Here is a 21,115-nt window from a genome sequence, read left to right as displayed (position 1 = left end):
TACAGACACAACAACAGTAGGTGCTGATTACAGTAATGATCTGGATCTTTGTGGAAATGGCTATCAATGTGTCAGTGCATAATGAAAGTTTTCAAGCAGTGTCCGAGCTCTGAGTTTATGATGCAGTGTTAGAAAACCACTCACCTGGGGCCTGAGGCATCCAGCCCTGGCCATGGCTTCCATTCTTTAACCAGGTTCTTCTCATACACACCCACTGCTTATTGACAAATATGTCTGTAAGTTTTCTTTTCTCTCACCCTCATTTTTCCTGACTTAAAGTCTCCAGATGAGGATAAACAGTTATGCTTGCCTGGAGGCCTGGATGACACTCACAGAGGGAAGATGAAAGCAGCAGCAGAGAAATATAACAGCTTAATCTTCTTAAAAGGGGATAGATGATAAAGCAGTTCTGGGGTAGGCTTGTTCCACTGCTTCAAAGTGCTGTTTGGTTAAGGGAATTTATTGTTGCACTGTGTGAGCATGATTATTTCAGCATTGCTTCTGATCCCAAAGAGCTGTCATTACCTAGAGTTGTGGATGGATATATATTTTTCTCATTGAAATCTAAAAATAAATACTAGAGGAGTTGGGGAAACTTTCTACTGAATGCTGTGAGCTTTCAGACATGGCAACCATCGTACCACAGAAGCCTAAGGGAAAAGATATGGCAGCACAGGCTGTTCCACCAAGACAAGGCAAATTAAAATTCAGCAGACAAGTGGCCTTCATACCCATGCCTTTAGAAAATCAGATCAATTATACACTTCAGTCCAGAGGAAGGAGGCTGCTTCCACACAGACAAAATGAATAGGGCTGCTTAGCTTGACGTGAACAGGGCTATGTGTCCTCACTCCACAGTGGAACAGAGTGCTGTATGTGTGGCATACAGCAGGTAAGGTGATTTGGAATCCCTCAGCTCACAGGACACTGAGATTATGACTTGGAACTTAAAGTAGGCAAGCATCCAGTGTCAGTTTAGACATTGTGGTGTGTGACAATGATTCACCTTGACTTCCCCACAGTTTTTAACACACTCATGTCCTGAATGGGATGTCTGTGCTTGGTAGGCAGCACGATTCCAACATTTTGCTTTGAGGGATGCTTATGTCACTCTCATGTACACACAGATAACACATCTCCAGTAAGCCTTGTTATGTAGACATTTCATGCCCTGTGCCATTCTCAAGGACTGCCTGCCTGCTCTCTCCAGGTGTGACAGAACTATGTCTGCACCAAAAGGCATCTCTAGAATGAAGTGCCAGGGATAAGACTGAATCTTATCCACTGAGAATAAAACCTCCTGCCCCACTCTTCTTAACTTGGAGGTTAGTGAAGAGTGCAGAAGAGATGGAGAAAGAAGGCTTAGTTAGGAAATTGTATACAAGATGGTTATAAAGCCAGTGACATCAGAGTGAATAGGGATTAGGGAGAGTTAGGACCTGGGATAAACTTTAGGTCTGGACAGGGTCAGAACAAGCAGCTCTGCAAGATATAGGCAAGGGTCCAAAAGCTATAGGCCTGAAGAACTGGGAGGGTCTGAAAGGGATTGCGGCACCTGCCTTGTTTACTTGGATTGTAGTAGAGGAACTCACCCCTGAACCTTCTGAGGAGGAAAGGTCTGGCAGCTGCTGCAGAGGCTGAGGTGACAGCAGCTCCAGGGTTGGCTCTCTGTGAATAAATGAGAGCAGTCACAGCACAAGTGGTAAAGGGAGAGGTTGTGAAGGTCAAAGATGCTGCTGCTGTGATGTCAAGTTTAGATGTCAATCTAGCACAGCCCAGATGATGTTGAGACAGGAATGGGAGGAGGAAAGATGCTATGTCTGTACTTCCAGCCAAAAAAGGAGGTATCTGCCTGAAATTCATGGTCCCAAGCAGTGGCAACCTGTGTTGCCTCTGGGGCTGTGATCATCAAGTACAGCAGGGCCTCAACTTGAGTACTGGCTTTCCTTCTGCAGATCACCTTGACAGAGCTCATTATTTGGAGGGTTGGGATAATAACTGACAGTGGGAAATATATCCATGATGAATCACACAGTTTCAACAGTGCTCTGCAGTGTCAAAGAGCCTCAGCATTTTACTGTGGAATAGTTGCTGTCTTCTGTTTTGTGGAGTACACTGGACATCTTTAGAAAACAGCCCAAAATACGAAACACTTGATTGAGAAGATAAGATCAAGGTCATGCTAGAAGAACAGTTCTTCTTCTGGGAAGCTGTATGCTGGAAGAGATGAGCTACAGTGGAGACAAGGGAGAGAGGGGGAGTATTAGGGAGGTCAAGTTTGGTGTTCCTAAGTCTCTCTTACCTCCTGGGCTGTTAAAAGTGATCAGACACTGTGGCCAGATCATCTAAGTGCCCACCCACAGACCATATTCCCACATTGCCTGTGAGATACCTGACAATAGTGTGCAGAAAGAAAGGAAAACCTTATAATCTGGTCAGAAGATAATTGCTGTGCATTGGCTTGGTGGTGTCTCAGTGATGAGTGATCAGTAGTGTCATTGTGTCTGCATTGATATCTTACTGCCTATCATGCTGGATGCAAAGAGTTGTGTTAAGTGATTTGTTTCTTGCCCTATGAACTTAGTCCCTCACTGCAGCAACAGTGTCACATCCCAGATTCCTCTGTGTGCAGGCAGCTGCAGAGCAAGGTATCAGTCAGATGTCACCTGAAAACCCATGGACTCACATTCCTTATGGGACCATGTGAGCACAGTGCAGGGCATGTGACAGTCCCCAAACTGTCTGTTTGTTCATGATGCCCAATGTGAAGGAGAAAAGGGAGTTCTTGCCAGAGTTATGTAATCTCAGAGGCCCCACTTGACACTGCTGGCCTCCTGGAAAGGGCTGTTTCCTTGTGGAGGAGGGAGAAGCCATGCTTTGGAGTAGCTAAGACAGGCACTGATTTCATACATGCACACTGTTTGACCTGCTTACAGCAGGGCTGTTTAGCATCATCCACCAGGGCTGATGCTGCCATGAGTCTAACTGGCTGTACAGTGCCAAGGGTCTGAGGAAAGCATGAAAGAAGGACCTCAACACAAACTTAAGATCACATTTTTCCCATGAAAACTTGTCTATCATCAGACAAATCTGTCAGTGTTGTCTTGACTCTTGTGCAGTATTTGCCCAAGGAACTTGCCGCAAGTCTGTCCTACACCAGCTATTCCCAAGATAAAGTATTTCTTCTTGACATTTGTATTATTGGCAGAAGGTAGTGAGTGATTGGCTGAGGTGTGGAAATCCTCCACTTGAGGCTGGAGATCTGCTGTCCCTGGTAGTGCTGCTGCCCCCCAGCCCTGCAGTGACGCTGGCATTTCTGGGACCTTGTGTTACAAGGGGAGGCTCTCACTGTTGGGAAAGCACATGGGCTTCCAAGGCCTTTTTGCTTCAGGAGAGCTATGCATGCTCCATGGGAGAGGGGTCCCAGCAGCTGCCCTGCAGCCACCTTGGCAAGCAACTCAGGGATGTGGAGCACTGAACAGCTCCACCTGCAGCCTTCAGGGCCTCCAGGGCCTCCAGGCTTCCCTCTGAATCAGCAGGGAGGGAGGTACTTGCTGCATGACTGAACACAGGCCACGGCTTTGGGAGATGCCTGTAGCCTAAATGTGGGTGACACCTTTTAGTCAGATGAACTACACATCAAGTGCAGCCATCCACTGTAAAATACCGTGTAAGTGCACATTGTGAGACATTCACTTTTTGTCACAGCCTGCTCCTGCGCAGTCACAGCCAATGGCTGCAGCCTTGGGACTGTGTATTTCACATGGTGTGCCACCAGCTTGTATCTCAGCCACCCTTCCCATTTCTATGTCAGTGGCTAGTGCTGCTCCTTTTTCCCTGGGCTGCACCTGCTGTGCAGTGTTTTCTTTAACACCTTCCTTCACATAATTGTCTGACAGCTGCCTGCAGTCCATATCTGCTTCCTGCACCTCACCATTTCCCAGCAGCACAGCTGCCAGGTCTGGCACATATTGCTAATGCCTCTCCAAAACCTTCCAGGAGTAGTAATTCATTAGCAGGATTTAGTTTTTGAAAATTAACTGTCAGGCTTTGCAGTACAGTACAGATGTAAAATCCTTCTCATCACTGGCAGCTTTTATTAATGTTCTATAAATACAACTACAGCAAGGCAAAATGATGATTACATTAAATTATGTTGAAAGCATTATAAGCAGATTAGGAGTAAAAAGTTTACAGAGGTGCTGCAATTGTCCCCCCATTGCATTACACATCCTAAAAATCCTATTTCAGGGTTACACAGGAAAAGAAAACACAGCAGATCTCATAAAGATCTAGAAGGGCACTGCTAACTTTACACTACATGGTATGATGAGGGAGTTTTGTGTTTGTAACCACTAATCAGAGTGGGTGAATTTATAAAGGCATACTGCTTTTTAACACATCCCTAAAAAACAGTCCTTGTGGTATTATTATAAAGATGTCATAGGGTTAATAAAAAAGTAAGTATCTGTGAAAAATGTCAAACTGAACCAGAGGAATCATTACCTATGTCACACTCTACACTAGGAAGATGAATGTATCCTCACCTCAGCATGGTTTTCTCACCATGACTATGATGAAAATAAAAATAGTTCTCTGTGTGTGTCTAGACAATATTCACAAAACTCTCTCCAGTACATAAAAAAAATATTTTGCAGCATGGCCAGATACTCAGCTTTCCACTGATTCATCCTATTCATCCTATATACACACTTTTTAAAAATCGCTATCCTAAAGACAACTAATATTCTACTTTTTGATAAAGATTTTATCTTCCCACTTTTTCTGAAGAATGTTTTCCTATGTATAACAGGAAACTTCATTTCAATGAATTTCAATGCATGCTGAGATAGTTCTATTATTTGGTTCTATGTATTTTGGTTTTTGTGGGTCTTATTAATAATATTTGGGAGTATTCTTTCCTTGTTCCCAAACCTCTGACATGCACGTCATCTGTGAAACAAATTGTACAAAAAGTTTCACTGAGCTGTATGAAACATGAATGTATGCAACATTCCAGTGACAAGCCCCAGGCTCCTGTCTTTTTACAGGAGCCAGTGATGACTACATGGAAGTCACTACCAAAATCCTCCTTGCTCAGAGTACACATAATGTGCATTGTGCAAAACTTAACACTGAACAGATATGTAGCATCACCATCTGGTGTCATGTTGAAGGAGAAACTTTTGCATTACATACTACTGCCATGCTCCTGCAATTATTTTAGATCACCATCCGCCTTCAAAACAAGCTGAGTTATGTACCAAGTGACTCTCATCAGTCTGGCATGGCCATTGACACAGTGAGAGGGGCCTTGCCTTTGGGAACCTCATAAACAGATCCTTAGGTTTGTGCTATTGATATCAGTCCCACGTTCTGCTACCCAAAACTGCAGCCTCTTGCATCTTTTGTGATCTCTTCCCACAGAGGTGCTCACTCTAAGTCTTCCACTGTAAGTGCTTTTCCTACCTCGGTTTAAATAGTACATTTTCATAATCATTTTCAATAAGTCAGGGTCAATCAAGCTGGTTGATGGGAAGCACTTGGATGTTCAGTCTCCAGATGAAGTGGCTGGCGTCTTTCAGAAGAGTCAGCTGCTCCACAGCACCAGTGCTTGAAAAGCCAGCATCTCATCCATGTGATGATTCTGCTCTCCATCACACAAACCATAGACTCTGTTCCTGTATACTTATGTCCTTATTTCTTATTGCAAAAATAATTTCACCATACATTGCTTTATTAACCATCAGACTTTTCAGGAAGATATGATGGGTGAATGAAAGGGTATGGGTATATTCCATGGCAAAACATATACATGACATAACAGAGTAAATGGGACAGGCACCATTCATTTTTAATTTTTCCCATTTAAATTTTTATTAAATAACGAAGTTTTATGTCTAAACTATAGGAGATAACAAAATCAGCCCTAACAAGTAATTAATTATTACAAGAACATCACTTTTGTTTCCTTAATCAACTCTTTATTTTGAATTTGTTCAAATACTCCTGTTTGATACACTACTAGTAAAATAGTTATTCAGTGTTCTCAATCCTATTTATTCAGGCTTCTCATTATATTTCCCAATATCCATTAAGACTTTAGACATTGATTGATGCTTGATCTTCCATTAGTACAAAGGGGGTCAACACATAGAAAAGGAAAATAAAACACCTCCTTAAAGTGTGAGCATCATAATAATGCGAGTATCAGAGACTCAATTACTGCTACACAGCACCATGCTGCCACTAGGTGTCAGGGACACAATTCACTCTGCCCGAGCAGCAGCACCGCAGGCTTGCTGAGCTATGGCTCACGTCCCCCAAAGATTGAGGGATAATTTTGTCTATGCTCTTACACCTCTTAGTTAAAGGCTTTAAAAAGGCAGTGGAATTGGTCCTCTCTTTGAGAAGATCACTGTGGTGAAAACTCTGTGTACTGGTGCACTTAGCTCTGCCACCCTGGTAGCCATAGTGAGGGAGTTATAAATAGAAATTAGAGGCAAAGTACAAAGAAAGTAGAAGACAAGGGCGGAGCAGCAGACATTGTCTGCCTGGACTGCTGTGAGGCCTTTGACAGTGTCTCTCGTAAGAAATTCACAGAGAACCCAGTGAAGCATGGCCTGGACAGACACACACTGTGAGGCACACTGAAAACTGTCTGAACATCTGAGGCAGAGTCTAGCCAGAGGCCAGGAACCAGCAGTGTACCTCAGGGGTCAGGGCTGGGTCTAATTCTGTTTAAAGTCTTCATCAATGGCCTGGATGACAGGGCAGAGGGTACCCCCTGCCAGGGTGCAGCTGACACAAATCTGGGAGCTGGGTGGAGTGGTTGATACACCAGAGGGTTGTGCTGCTGTCCAGAGGGACCATGACAGGAATGGGTGAGCAAGAAGCTCAGGAGGTTCAGTAAAGGAAAGGGCAAGTCCTGAGTCTGGGGAGGAACAGCCCCATTCACCATTATATGCTGGGGGACACCCAGCATGAGCATCTTTGCAGTAGATCTGGGTCCTGCTAGATGCAAAATTGAACATAAGCCAGTGGTGTGCCTGTGTAGCAAGGAAGGCTGAAGGGATCCTGGGCTTGCATTAGGAGGAGTGCTGCCATCAGGTCAAGGGAAGTAATCCTTTCACTCTACTCACCACTGCTGAGGCCACTCCTGGAGTACCATGTCCAGTTCTGAGGCCCCAGTAGAAGACAGACATGGACATACTGAAGGAAGTCCAACAAAGATTTCGCACCTCTGATCAGCAACCCCTGGGCCTGGCCATTCAGCTGTTTTTCAACCCACCTTACTGCTCATCCAGCTCATATGCCAACAGCTTGTTTATAAGGATCTTACGGGAGACACTGCCAAAGGCCTTACTGAAGTCCAGGTGAACAATATTCAAAGCTCTCCCCTCATCTACCAGGTCAGTCACTCCATCATACAAGTTCCTCAAGTTGCTCAAGACCTTCTCCTCGGGCAAGCCATGCTGACTACTCCTGGTGATTTTTTTTTTGATTGTTCATGTGCCTGGGACTGGTTTCCAGGATTCCATCACCCTCCCAGGGATCAGGGTGAGGCTGACCAGCCTGTAGCTCCCTGGGTCTTCCTTCTTGCCCTTCTGAATGACAGAAGTGGCATTTACCTTCCTCCAGTCTTCAGGTGCTTCTCCCAGTCACCATGAATGATCATAGATCATTGAATGATTATTGAAAGTGGCCTCACAATGACATCTGCTATCCCTCAGCATCCTGTCAGGACCCATGGACTCATCTATGTCCAGTTTACTTAAGTATTCCCTGATCTGACCCTCTTTCACCAAGGGTACATGTTCCTTGATTCAGTCTTTCCTCCTGGTCTTCGGGATCTGGGACTCCTGAAGGCTAGTCAAGATGGAAGCAAAGAGGCATTCAGTATCTCAACCTTTTCCATGCCCTGTGTAGCCAGATGCACACCTCATTGAGCAAGGTGCCCACATTTTCCCCAGTCTTCCTTTTGTCACCTATGTACTTATAGAAACTCTTCTTGTTGCCTCCATCACCCCTTGGTCTGATTCAAATCCAGCTGGGTTTTAGCTTTCCAGACTTCATCTCTCAATATTCAGACAATGATTCTCACAGGTATCCCTCACAGGTTACCCGTCCTTGCATCCTTTTTGTGTTTGAGTATGGCCAAGAACAACTTGTTTATTCACATGGCCCTCTTGAAATTTTTGTCTGAGTTTTTTATTCATTGGGATGGAACAATCTTGAGTATGTAGGAGGCAAGTTTTTAATATTAATCATCTTTCTTAGCCCCACCCTTCCTCCAGGGTGTCATCACACAGCACTTTTTTCAAGAGCTCTGAAGAGGCCAAAGTCTGCTTTCCTGATGTCTAGGGTTCTGACCTTGCTTTTCCCGCCTCCCTGCCCTTGGGATCCTGAATTCCACCATCTCATGGTCACTGCAGGCTGACCTGCACACAAGGCTGTCTTTGATCTTCACAATCCCAACAAGCCCCTCCTTGGTGAGGATGTGGTCCAGCAATGCACATCTCCTAACTGGCTTCACTATCACTTGGAGGCTTGGAGGAAGAAGTTATCATAAATGCATTCCAGGAACTTCCTGGCTTGTTAAGTTCTACAGTGTTGTTATCACTGTTGTTCTGCAGGTAATACTATCTAAATCTGTGCTGTGCATTGAACTTGTTATGCAATACATTCAACTCTGGTGACTTGCATGGCTTTGGCAGTCCTTTGTGCAGGATCCACACAACTACCCAAGATCCCTTTTGCCATGCCACCTGAAGATCTCTTTGTATGTAGGGACTGAACTTGGGACTGGACCCTTTCTATTATGTTTTATTATGTGTGCTGTAGATAAGATTCCTGTTTCATTTTAGCCATCAGAAACATGAGATAGCCTGCAAATAATACAGAAAACAGTGAGAAAAATATTCAGGAAAAAGAAAGATTATTTTTCTGGAATCTGCAATAAAGTAACTTCCAAAGTACTTAAAGATTTACTACACCCTGTAGAATTGTCTGTTGGTTATATATAATAATACTGCGACAGGCGGTTTTGGTAGTAGTAGCCTGAAGACTTTTCTTGGAAAATTGTTATTTTTTTCTCAGAAATCTTAAATTATGATTCAAATAACTCTCTAGCTAACACCAAATGCATTCAAATTCCCAACTATACACACTGAAAACAAATAAAAATAAAAATTAATAGAAACAAATAAGAGTCCAAAGCAGGACTTTGCAACCAGGCAAAAGAAAGAATCAGCATTATAAGAAGAAAATATTTCAGGGTCTCAGCAGGCAACATCCTTGAGCTTAGACAGTGCCACACACGCAAATCTAACCTATGCTGGGTAAGCTGTCATGACATCCTGCATTGCCACAGAAATCCGCTGGGGTGCAATGTCTCAAGGAACACAGACAGAATAGATCAGTCAATAATGTCTACTGCCCATTTAAAAACCTTCTGCTTCCTAGACAAAATAACTCTGGTTTTACAAAATTTTGCTTTCTTTTTCTGTCATTTATTAGAATATAATTAATTTAGAAAGTTTTCTCTGATTATTTACCAAGAATGGCTACAACACATATTTCTTTTAACAGCTACATACATTATGTCTGCACAGTGTGCAGCAAGATTTCAGGAGCAAACTCTAGTTAAAAGCACTTAGCAGAAAGTTACTTTTTCTGGGCCGGTAAGAACAAGCCTTTCTGTTTTGAAACAGCTTTCCTAGCAGATATTTTCACAATGCCAAAGATGGGATACAGTAGTGTCTGTCCATTCAGTGTCAGTCTGGAAGTTAACTTTCTGAAAGAACCATTAGTTGTCCATTTAAGATGTTTTGAGCTGGACTACCAGAAACTTGGGCATGTAAAAGGCATTTGTCAGTTCTAAAATAATTTCCTTTATCTGATTTTAGATTGAAAACCTGAATGTATAGAATGTATAGAATAACATAGAAGAATTATTTTCAATTCCAATGAAAATTTCAACTTTCAACTCTATAGCATTTTCCTCCAGAATATCACAGAATGTCTGTGTTGAATGAGAACATAGGTTTAGCCTTACCAGAGGCTGAGATTAGATCTGACGACTTGATTAGAATCCTAAATACCCAGTCTATTTCTGTACACCTATATCATGTTTTCCCTCACCATCTCTGCTCAGAGCCAAAATACAAACCCTGCTGCATGTGGATTCTTGGTCACATGTTGGCATGCCAACCTCTCAAACAAATGCCAGTGAATGAGGAACTGCTTCTTTCCACAGTGGGGGAAAAATTATGTGTTATGGAAATATTGACACTTCACAAATAAGAAAAATAATGGGTCTTCAATAAATTCAGTCATAAGGAGGAGAAAAGGTCCATGCAATAGTAAATATTTCTCATTTTATTGTGTTAAGTTGCAAGATGATATTTAAGTACTGTCTGCCAGAGTAAAAGGGGAATGCCATGGCTGCCTAGTTTTCATAAACAGTCTGTTTCTAAAGTACCATAACTACAACTGCCATGGTTCCCCCAGAAACTAAGTTGCCCCAGCTATGTTTTTATCTCTTTCATATCATACTTAAACTAACAAATTTCTATTTAGGTGAGCTAGTACCTTTGGGTTTATGTCATGCAGCAGATGTAATCCAGGCTCTAATTATGTCTAGACTTAGTTCAAATGCTCACAACCTGTTTCCTTGGAAATAGATGACAATAATATACTAATATACTACCTTGTTCATTGTCCTCCACACTTTGTATCTTTAGTGCAGAATTGTACTGAAGTTTCTTGCAGAACTAGGATCATTTCTCACCAGTATTTTGCCAGGGAAAAAAAGTCATGTGAGTTCATACTTATGGAAAATTGATGTCCTCAAAAATCGTACTGTTCACTTAGGGACTAAAGTTTTCACAGAAATCAGTACCAAACCATTGCCCTGTATGGATATCAAACCTCATTTGAACTCTAAATTATATATGTAGTATAAAACCACTCCATTTCTCTCTGTCCCTACACATAAATCTGAAATAATCCTTGAAGTAAAAATAGCAAAGTGACTAGTGCCCACAAGAAAATACATGACCTGAGTACATTGATGAAAATATTGTCTAAGTCCACTGCCAACACCAGACTACCCATGATCAAGCAGATCCCACAGGACTTGATGGTATTTAACTTCTTTCAATTTTCTTGTTACTCTCCTAACTGTAACTCTGACCCTAACTCTAACACCACTATCCATCCTAATATAAAGCACAGGATATTGGCTCTCAACACAGTGCTGAACACTGCCCAGGGGCAATGAGAGCTGGGACTGAGGATTTAATGCCCACCTGAGACTCACCAGCCTTCCACACTCAGTCCAGCCCCATTCCAATCTGTAAAGCCCTTCACACAGGGGTTCCCACAAAAGCATGCCTTCAGTGCCTTCCAAGTCCAGCCCTCACTCCAGCTATGCCCACCGTGGTCTCTGCACAGCTGGGCAGAGCTCTCCCATCCCTCCATAATATCCCCTGTGCCAAATGGGAAGCTTCTGTGCAGCTGACTGAAAAATTACTTTCCTAAAGGATAGGACACAAGGTCTTTCATTCATTCAGATACCATCAACCTCTTTCCCAAATCAACCCTCTTCCCTACCCTTCTCAGAAGTGCAGAGAGACGCCAAACCTCAAACTCAAGGTGTGGGTATTGGCCTGCATGGATGCCAACCCTCACAATATCCCAGGGACCATTCCTAAGTTAGCAAAAGAGGGATGACAGCTATGCCTGGGTCCTCTCCTCTAATTGTTTTAAAGAGACAGTAAAGCCATCTTAAACTCTTTTTTTGGTGATTATTTGCTCTACTACTTTTTCTTCTAAAAAATCTTCAGCTTCTGCTTATTTTGGATACCTTCAGTGAGAGATGCCTTCACTGACTTCGAACTTCAGACTTGATGTCTGCAGTCAGCAGCAAATGGTATCTGTGTATTGCTCCCTCCACATATTGACTAACTGGGCAGAAAGCTGACAGTCTTGATCTGGGAGCTGACACAAAAGCCAGGGTGGGGTGTGAAAACCTTTCAAAGAATTTTGTTTAGCTTAGAGCTAGAGACTTGCTACAGAACACATAATTTATGCAATTCCTTGAAGGGCCTTAGGGACATTTTCCATGTTTCATGAAGTTTTACTGTCTGGATGGAAGCAGTGGCCTCTATCTGACTCTCTACTGAGTACCCAGTTTCAGAATTTAGGCTAATGCAGATAACACAGTTACACCTGTAAAATATATAGGGAGTTTCTAAACATATACATGTCACCGAATCATGGAAAAACCCAAAACACTGTTCATCCTGATAGCTAAAGCATCTATCCAAAATCTGAAGCGGTAAGGAAAACAAAGATGTTTTGACCAGAAGAAAACAGAAGGCTTGAATGCCCTGCTAGGAATAAAGTCTGCAGCAGCTTACAACCCATATCACATCTTTTGACTAGTCTTGAGTATGGGTATTAAGTCCACTTTTTCTTTCACTTTCCTACCCCTCTCCAATACCAAAAAACCCAGCAAGATCATCCCTCCTCAGTCATTAGCTATGAGGTGCTTTAGCATGGTAGCAACAGCTAATCTGAATCCTATATATGGTGGTATGAATGTTAAAAAGGCCTTGATAGGACCTCTCTGTGGGACACCTATCCTAGGAGCCTACACTGTATGGGCAGGGGTGGGATGGCTCAGTGAAGCTACCTAACATGTCATCCATCCTAGTCCGGGAAGCTCACAAGGCTGTCTGACAGAGCACAGTGGCCCCAACAACCCACTAAAATAGCAGGAAGCTCTTTTCACTGAGATCCTGCATAAAGACATTCAATCAATTAAAAATTTCCCTGCAGAGCTCCATCTTACCTTTCTAATATTTTCTTACTACATCTGGAGAAGAGACAGGCAGTAAAGTTAGGTGTCCCTCACTTCCCTCCTGATCACAGAGTGCACTCAGACATTGGTCCTCACACAAGGGAATTATCAGTTCCTCCTTTTCTGCCCCCTGGCTGCTGGCACCAGATCTCCCTGATGGTCTCTCTCAATTCAGATATCCCATGTTTCCTCTAACAGTCCATGACCAATGATGGACATGACATTGGCAGTACTTCTCTTTCAAATTACTTTTGAAACGGAAGTACTGTTTATTTTATCCAGAAAGAACAAAGCACACAGAGAAAAGTATTTCAAAACAAGGAAATGAACACCTGGTTTATTTTTTCTCACTAAAAAGGTGGCCTGGTCACTTACTTCCTCAAGTTAGACAGCCATAAGAAAAAAAAAATTCAACTCCTAGAATTAATCTATACATAATGTAGGAAACTGAACAAAGGGCAAATCAGACTTTAAAAGATACTTCCCTAGAAGTCTTTAGAAATTATTGAAAAATTAAAACAGGAACCCTAAACCTGACTTTTTCCTTTCAGTGTGCCTTTTGCTATCTCCAATCTTACAGAGAGAGGTTTGATCCAGTTCCCACTTAAAACTACAGCTGAAATGACTGGAAACATTAAACTGAATGCAGCGGGCATTAGATTAGGACTTCATTCACAGTCATTCACACACTATCCAGTAACTGGAAATAACACATGTACAACTTCCCTCTGGCTGAGAAGTTAACCCATCACTGCAAGGATGCCCCAGCAACGCCCTCTAGTATCTCACACTGCAGTAGCTATGCATAGTACTTAATATGTGCAGCTGGTAATAAGATTTCCCACCATCCTGCTTAAAACCATCCATTTAACTCATACAACGACTCATGAGTTACTATCTGAGTCTGAGTACAGAAAACCACAGCCAGCTCTTCAGCAGTGCAGTAGTTAGTGAGCACACCCAGCCTGTCCTTTTCTGTAAACAACCTCTCCTTAATGTATTTTCAGACACAGCTGTCCCATGCCCAAAAACTTTAAAAAGCATTTGAAAATCTGGGTTGCACCCTACTGGAGACAGCCCAGATTCCCAGGCATGACACAGAACAAGCCTGTTCTGCAAGCATAAAGGCTTTCTCTAAGGACAAATCAAGGTTATGTAAAAAGACACACAGCACTTGGGATCAGACAGTCCATACTCTTCTACTAGAACAGGGAAACACATCTTTTTGAACATGCAAACAGTAAACAGTGTATCAGACATAAAATTAGATTTAAAAAAAATGTAAATGTTAATAACTTTCTTAATGAAAAAAAAAGGAAGAATAATGCAATTGCGTATCTCAATGCTAGTTATGTTGCTCAATACACCTCTGGAAAACATGTTCATTAAAATGAAAAGAGTGAAATAGGGCAGGACCAGACAGGGTCCTGTCCAGGGGACAGGCAGCTGTGGATAAAATAATTCAACTGACGTGATTACAGGGAAATTGTTAGGGGATATTTACATTGAGGAAAGCAATGCTATTCTGGGTCTGGTCTGGGCCCCCTTCAGCATTTCCCAGCAACCAGCACACTCAGGCAGTATCTGTGTCATAGGGCATACCCAGTGTCATGCTGCTGCCTTTTTGGTCCCTTATCAAGACGACAAGGGACACTTAAAATGCCACCCTCAGACTACTGTGGTAACTGGCACGCTGAGTCAGGACAGCTGTGAGATGCTCTTGAGGAGAGCTAAAAGGTCATGTGCACAGCTCATGCACTAGAAATGTGAGCTGCTACGTAGAGCTGTAACACCAGCAACCATGACGTTCAGGCATTCGCCATACCCTGCAAGCTGATCAATACCAGTACAAATTTCAAAAAGCTGCCAGGAGCTTAGCTTATGGTAACACAAACAGCAAAGAAAGAACAGCCAGAAAAGATACTGAGAAGTAGGAAAGATAGCAGAGCACACAGCCCTTATGACAGCCTTGAGAAAAGAATCAGGACAAACAGCTTTGGATGATCTGCACGTGTACATCTATTCCTTTGAAATGCTGGGATATGTTTCTGTACCATAGAGGGGGAAGTTATGGAAGAAGTAGTGAATGGATGGAAATAACATGAAGTGATTTATGTTCAGGTGACAGTGGCGACTCACAACTCCCTCGAGCAGCAGCATTTAGTCTCTAAAGTATATAAATTACATACTTGGGAAACTGCAAGTTGTAGGTTGTAGCCTTGTTTTATTTGGCTGTCCTGACTTTAACTGGGGTTCAATAGATTCAATTTTTCAATTTCAGACCATTAGAGAGAAGAAGGAAAGGAGGTTGTAATTTTTTTGTCTTTACTACCTTGTGATCTTTTCAGCACATAAAGGTCACCTACAGCAGATGTCAATAATCACACTCTTTACAGTTTCTTTAAAGTTCATAATTTTACAGAACTATTTCACAGGTTACTAAACCAAACTAAATTACTTCTCAGCAAGAGTGAATTGGTGCCTTTCCTATATAATTTTATGAGTTCCCTCTGGGTCTTCTCCAGTCCTAGGATTTGAGCATTTGGCACACTATTTGAAACATGAACTGACTGTAAAGGACAGGAATTATCTGGATGTTTGAAAAGTAAAATATTAGCTATTCTCCTCCAGGAATGGTTAAATAGAGACACCCTTTTTATTTGAAAGAGAAAATTCTTGGAGTCAAAATGCTCTTTGAGTGACTTCAGATGGAAATTTATGCCAGGTTTTCAACAGTACAGTTTAATTCAGCATGTTGGTCAGGCCTAGCACCTAATTTCTCAAGGTGCTATGGGTTCATAACTGACTGAAATCCCTCAGACCTGCAAGGTCTTGCAGCCTTTATTAAGCAGCCAGAAGTGCTCATACAAAACTACAGACTGCTTCTCAAAATGCAGTCCAACACTTTTTTGAGTCTTTCTCATGGAAAGGGCAAATAACACCATATTCACTTACTGTATTTCACAAAAAGAGGGGGAATGTAATGAAGATTTGACTAAGGGGAATGTGATAGAAATGTCTTTATTTGTTCAATTTTACTAAATTGCTGCTTTTTTCCTCCAAGGCCTTGAAGAAGGTAATTTTCAGCAAAAATTACATCCTAACTAGGATTCTTGGCACTGATTTGATTTGACTTCTTTTAACTGAAATGCTTAGAATTTAAAAACTATTTCCATACATGAGGGGTGATAAGCATGTACATCATTTGATGTGTGTGCTGTAAGCCCATAATACCAATAAAACACAGATACACTTGTTTACTTCAACATGGCATCACTCCCATGCAGTATCTGTTGCATATCTTACACCCAATTCAATCCCACATTGCTTCTTTAATAATATTCTTATTTCTCTTTCCTAAGTTTCAGCATTCAAGCAGTTGCAAATAAGGAACTGTTTTTCAGGATTCCATGTAGCATTTCTGGAACAAAAAGCAGAAGAAAAATTGGTTGTCCAACACCCAACGCGTGGGAAAGCACTGCCCTCCCTCTCAGCACCTGCTGAAAGGGCGCAAGGGCTATCGTGGTGATTACCAAGTTTCCTCCCGTCTATAGAATCTTCAAGGTTGTTTACCTTGGATTTATTTCCTGATCTGAATACTGAAAGTTCAAAACATTTCTCCAGTACTGTTGAAACAGAGAATAAGAAGCTTGTATTTCTTTCTGGGAATGAGGAAATGCCCAAATATTCAACTTTACTTAAATACGTATTCATGATGAGTATCCACAAAGTGGAAGGCTTAACAACTCTCACTTCAGCAGTAGTTGTGTGAGTGTGTAAGAAGAAATTACACTGCTTCTTATATGGTGTAAAAAGAGATTTTACACATCTTAGTGAATCTGGTTTTCAGCAATGAAAATATATCTTAACATATTTTTTTCAAACTAAATTTTTTATTCAATTAGTCTCACAACAGACAAAGATATTTTTTATCTCTGTTTCAGACTCTATCCTCCTGTGAGTATCTTAAAATATTTTCTTTCAAAGGGGGCTTTTTGAAACCAATGCCTGCAAACTTATTGCTGATTATTTGTACCCAGATATTATGCCCCAGAAAATAGGGAATCAAGACTTGTATTTACACATATTCTTAACTTTTAAATAGGTAAATATTTCAGCAATTTCTTCCTTCAGTTTTTAATATCTAGGGGTCTTTACCCATTAGAAACAAAATAAAATGTATGTTCATGAATGCTTGCATATGAATGTAACCACCACAGTAAATTTAGAATATTGGTGTAATTCCAGTAAATGAAATGAAGAAATATTAAACTAGTGTGGGGTTTTATGTCCCTTTAGGCAGACAGAAATCTTGGAAATCAAGTACCACCGTAGCTCTGATGATTTTGTTTTTTCATTTCAGTGACTATTAGAAAAGAATTAAAATGAAAATTGAGTTTGAAAATACCAAAGTGGATAGAGTAATAAGTAATATTAAAATAATTACAGTAACAAGAAAGCATACTTAATCCTGCATAGCAGAACTGCAGGTTTTGTCTAATATACCACGAGATTTTGCCACAATAAATGGAGAGAGGGAGAGTTCCCTTGTTTAAACTGTTGTTAATATTCCAGCAATGTGGTATTGACAATTTATCTGTTAGTCACGACACAAAAATATCTTGCACTTCCTCAGACCCAAAGGTAAAGCATTTTAATTGCGCAGTGCAACATTTTTTCTTGTACTGGCTCTTTATCAGGAATATTTCAATACACAAGCTACATTTTCATATTTAATTGCAGTTATCATCACACCTTAGCCTGTGGCTATACATTCAATCAAGTAAGAAAACTCCCACAGACCTACTGTGTAGACAACCCCTGTAGAGTATGTTATGGAAACTCAGTCTTTATGAGAACACCTGATTAGTATCTGTGAATTCACTCTTCAGGGATAGTAGTCAGGATGTTGCAAACAAAAAATAAACTTCCCTTGGGTAATCCTAAGCACTAAGGAGAGGTGGCATTCCAGAGATACCATGAGCCCTTTGAAAGTGTGGCCAGGTAACACCATAAAGAGCCCTTTTCTAGATGATGTCTTGGCTTACTATTTCCTGGACTAAACTTCTCATTCAAGTTCATATGTGGACACTAAAAGAAAATAAACTCTTTCAAATCTGATGAAGGAAATCCTGAGAGGGAGCAACTGGGAATGCTTTCTAAGATCAGCCTCAGACAACAAACCTGGAGTAAGTTTCAGGCTTCACTTCAGGACCGAAACTCAAGCCACCACATCCACTTTACCAACTGTCCTGCTACAGTCAACAGTATCAAGTGCATCTGATACAAAACTTAGCAAAAACATCTCCTCTTCACCCAGAGTGATCTAGTCTGAAAAAACCCCCACTATGTACACCAGTTCAAAGCCCCTGACCCATGTAAGGGTTACAGGTGAAGCTAGAACTCCTTCTCAGGGTGAGGTGTCTCCTAAGATGTCAAATCCAAGGCTTTTAATTTTAAATATCTTGTTCCACTAACCCCATTTCCCTATTCCTACAGAAAAAAACAACATAACTGTTCAGATGAAACATATTTAGACCTTAAAAGATGTATTCTTTTGGTAATACGAACTTTTTCCCTGACTTTTCACAAGGTGTCCACTTTTTCCCAGGTGATTTTCTCCAGAGCAGGGCTGTTCACAGTAAAGGCAGCTGTGGCCCAAAGTAGCAGCTGTCCTGATGATATCTTTCCTCTTTATTTTCCTTTGCATCTGCAGTTCGCATGGAGGATGCCACATGCTCTTCCACAAGAACTGCAGTGGTAGTCAGCTGAGGCTGGAAAAGGACATTATTTTGTGTCTAGTATTTACTTTAGATCAGTGCCAGCCCACTCTGAAAGCCTACCTTTATTTCCTCTGCAATGGTGTGCTTGGCTGAAGATTACTATTCCCCTACTTAGTAAGCAGCCTCCTGAATTGTGACAAGCATTTCAAGATAAATGCTTTTGAGTCCTACTTTTATCACAGTTTGAGTCCCAGCTTTATTTCCTGAATGGTACAGCTATACTCCAAAACAGTTTTTTCCCCTCAGCTATCTCTACACTCCTAGTTTAAACACCCACAGTTAATCTCATGCAAGCCTCTAGCTATTTTTTGGAAAAGCAATTTTGAAACCAGCAATCCAGTCTCATTTTCCATGATTTTAAAGGAGGTAACAGATAATTTCAGACATGGGTAACAAAGGCAGGGAATGAGGAAAATGGGTGTCTCCTGTTCAGGGCTGCTGAGTTGCCATGTTTACAGCTCCAAGCAGGCTGCTGACCAGCCACAGCTCCATCTGTAAAATGATCCAGCTACTGTACTCTTGACTTTTGCAAGTTATGAGCAGCCATGGGGGATTGTGTAAGTGCTGGAGCAGCTGCAGAACCTTTCCCTCACTGAACTACTGAGGAGGCATGCCAGCTTGTTTGTGTGCTCCTCCACAACCTTTCACCTACTTTGGCTGTTTTGGCTATACTGGGAGCCCCCAGCAACTTGACAACTTGTGCAGCCGCCGCGTCGGGTGACAGAAAGATGAGAACGGGAAGATATGACCTTTGTTTTTAATGCTATTTCTGTCCTTTTTTCCATGTAAAGGGCCACATAAATATTTAGAAAACAAATGTATCAGTAGGTTAAAGTATCAATCCAATTCCATAAATGCAGACCCATCTGCAGGCGGAGGGCGAGTGATTTGCCCTTGGTACTGCAGGAAATTTCATGAAGTGCTGTGAATGTGACTCAAGCACTTGTCACCAGACTGCTCTGCTTACTTTCAAAACTTCCTAGTGCTACCATTAATTTCCACCCAGATTTACTACTCCTTCTGGGTTATCATTTGCCCTTCCTACAGAAGCTGAATTAGAAGCTGCCTTTGTCCCCAGCAGAAAATGTTAGTCTGGTTCCATAAGAGAAAAAACTGATGATGTTGCCTGCCCACCTGTTCACCAAACTGTCCCTCCTAAGAATTTTAACCAAATTTGAATAATCAACTCCCTAAAAACTGTGTACAAACTAGCAGGTGGTTTAGGGAGGAGAGATTAGAATTTTGCTACACACTGGATAAAAGGGAGGGGAAACTCAACCAGACTCATTCTACTAAAGAGTAGCAACCACATCAGCAGTCATCCCACATATTCTGGCTTGTCAGGAGAGGGCACTCATCCCAGCATATCCTATTGAGTCTCCAGCATTTGTCAGCTTAGGAAAAAGATCCTTACATTTTTTTCTGTTCCCACAGAGAAAAAGGAAGAGCAAACGCAACCATGATACTTTTTTTAGACATCATCAACATGGTCAGTTATTACACAGGCTGCCTGACCAGGAACACAGCTCTGACCTCAGTACAGCACGCTGTGTCTCCGGCAGGGGTGACCACACAGGGAACATGAGGTGAGAGACAGCTGATTGCAGTGGAGAGCTATTAGGAGACAAATGGACAGGAATCCAGGCTCCATTCATTCCACTCTTCTGGACCCATCTGTTGTGGAAAAAAGCAGAATGTTAATGCAGCTCCATTTTCTTAAGCATAGTCAGCAAAACATTACTGTGACCAAGCAACTGCAAGTGTTGCTACTGCCTTTTCAAAACTTGCCCCAGGGCAGTTCAGAAGAGGAAAGTTAAAATATCTAATCAGCAGAAATGAGACCCCCTCCGATGAATACTCCAGAATTTGGCAATGCACTTCATAGCCATTGTTCTCTGATATCTGGACTTAAAACTGTCATGTGTTTCAGAAGGAAGGTGAAATGGTGGTTGGAGAGGAAATAAAGTGAGAACATTGCTAAAGATAGGAGAGATGGAGGCATTATATGAAGTGGTTACAATTTTCACAGCCTCGTTCACCTGCATCTTGGTTGATGATGAATCCTCATATATTGTTGCATTTGTGCCTAAAACTTAGCTGTCTTGCTCAACATTCAGGACATCCATAACAATGACTTCACAGATATATAGTTTATATATGCAAGAATAGAAATTAATGTTGTTCAGAACCTCCTGTAACATATAACCATCATACAAAGAGCAAGGATCAAATCTGAATTATGAAGGAGACACACTTCTTTTAGAAGATCATCTGAGTAAAAAACCCTCAGTTGTTGTGCTGCTGATGTGCAAAATCCTTGCAGAAGTTTGTTTTGATTTGAAAAACACCCAGGTTTTGAGTTACTGGAGCCTTGTCCTTTTAACAAATGGGGAAGGCAACACGCTTCCTGTATTTCTTGCAACTACAATTTTACCTTTGTTCACAGCTAAATTGAATATGTAAG

Source organism: Ammospiza nelsoni, chromosome 1 (genome assembly GCF_027579445.1).
Source record: "Ammospiza nelsoni isolate bAmmNel1 chromosome 1, bAmmNel1.pri, whole genome shotgun sequence".
Taxonomy (NCBI): Eukaryota; Metazoa; Chordata; class Aves; order Passeriformes; family Passerellidae; genus Ammospiza; species Ammospiza nelsoni.
This window is presented reverse-complemented; position numbering follows the sequence as displayed.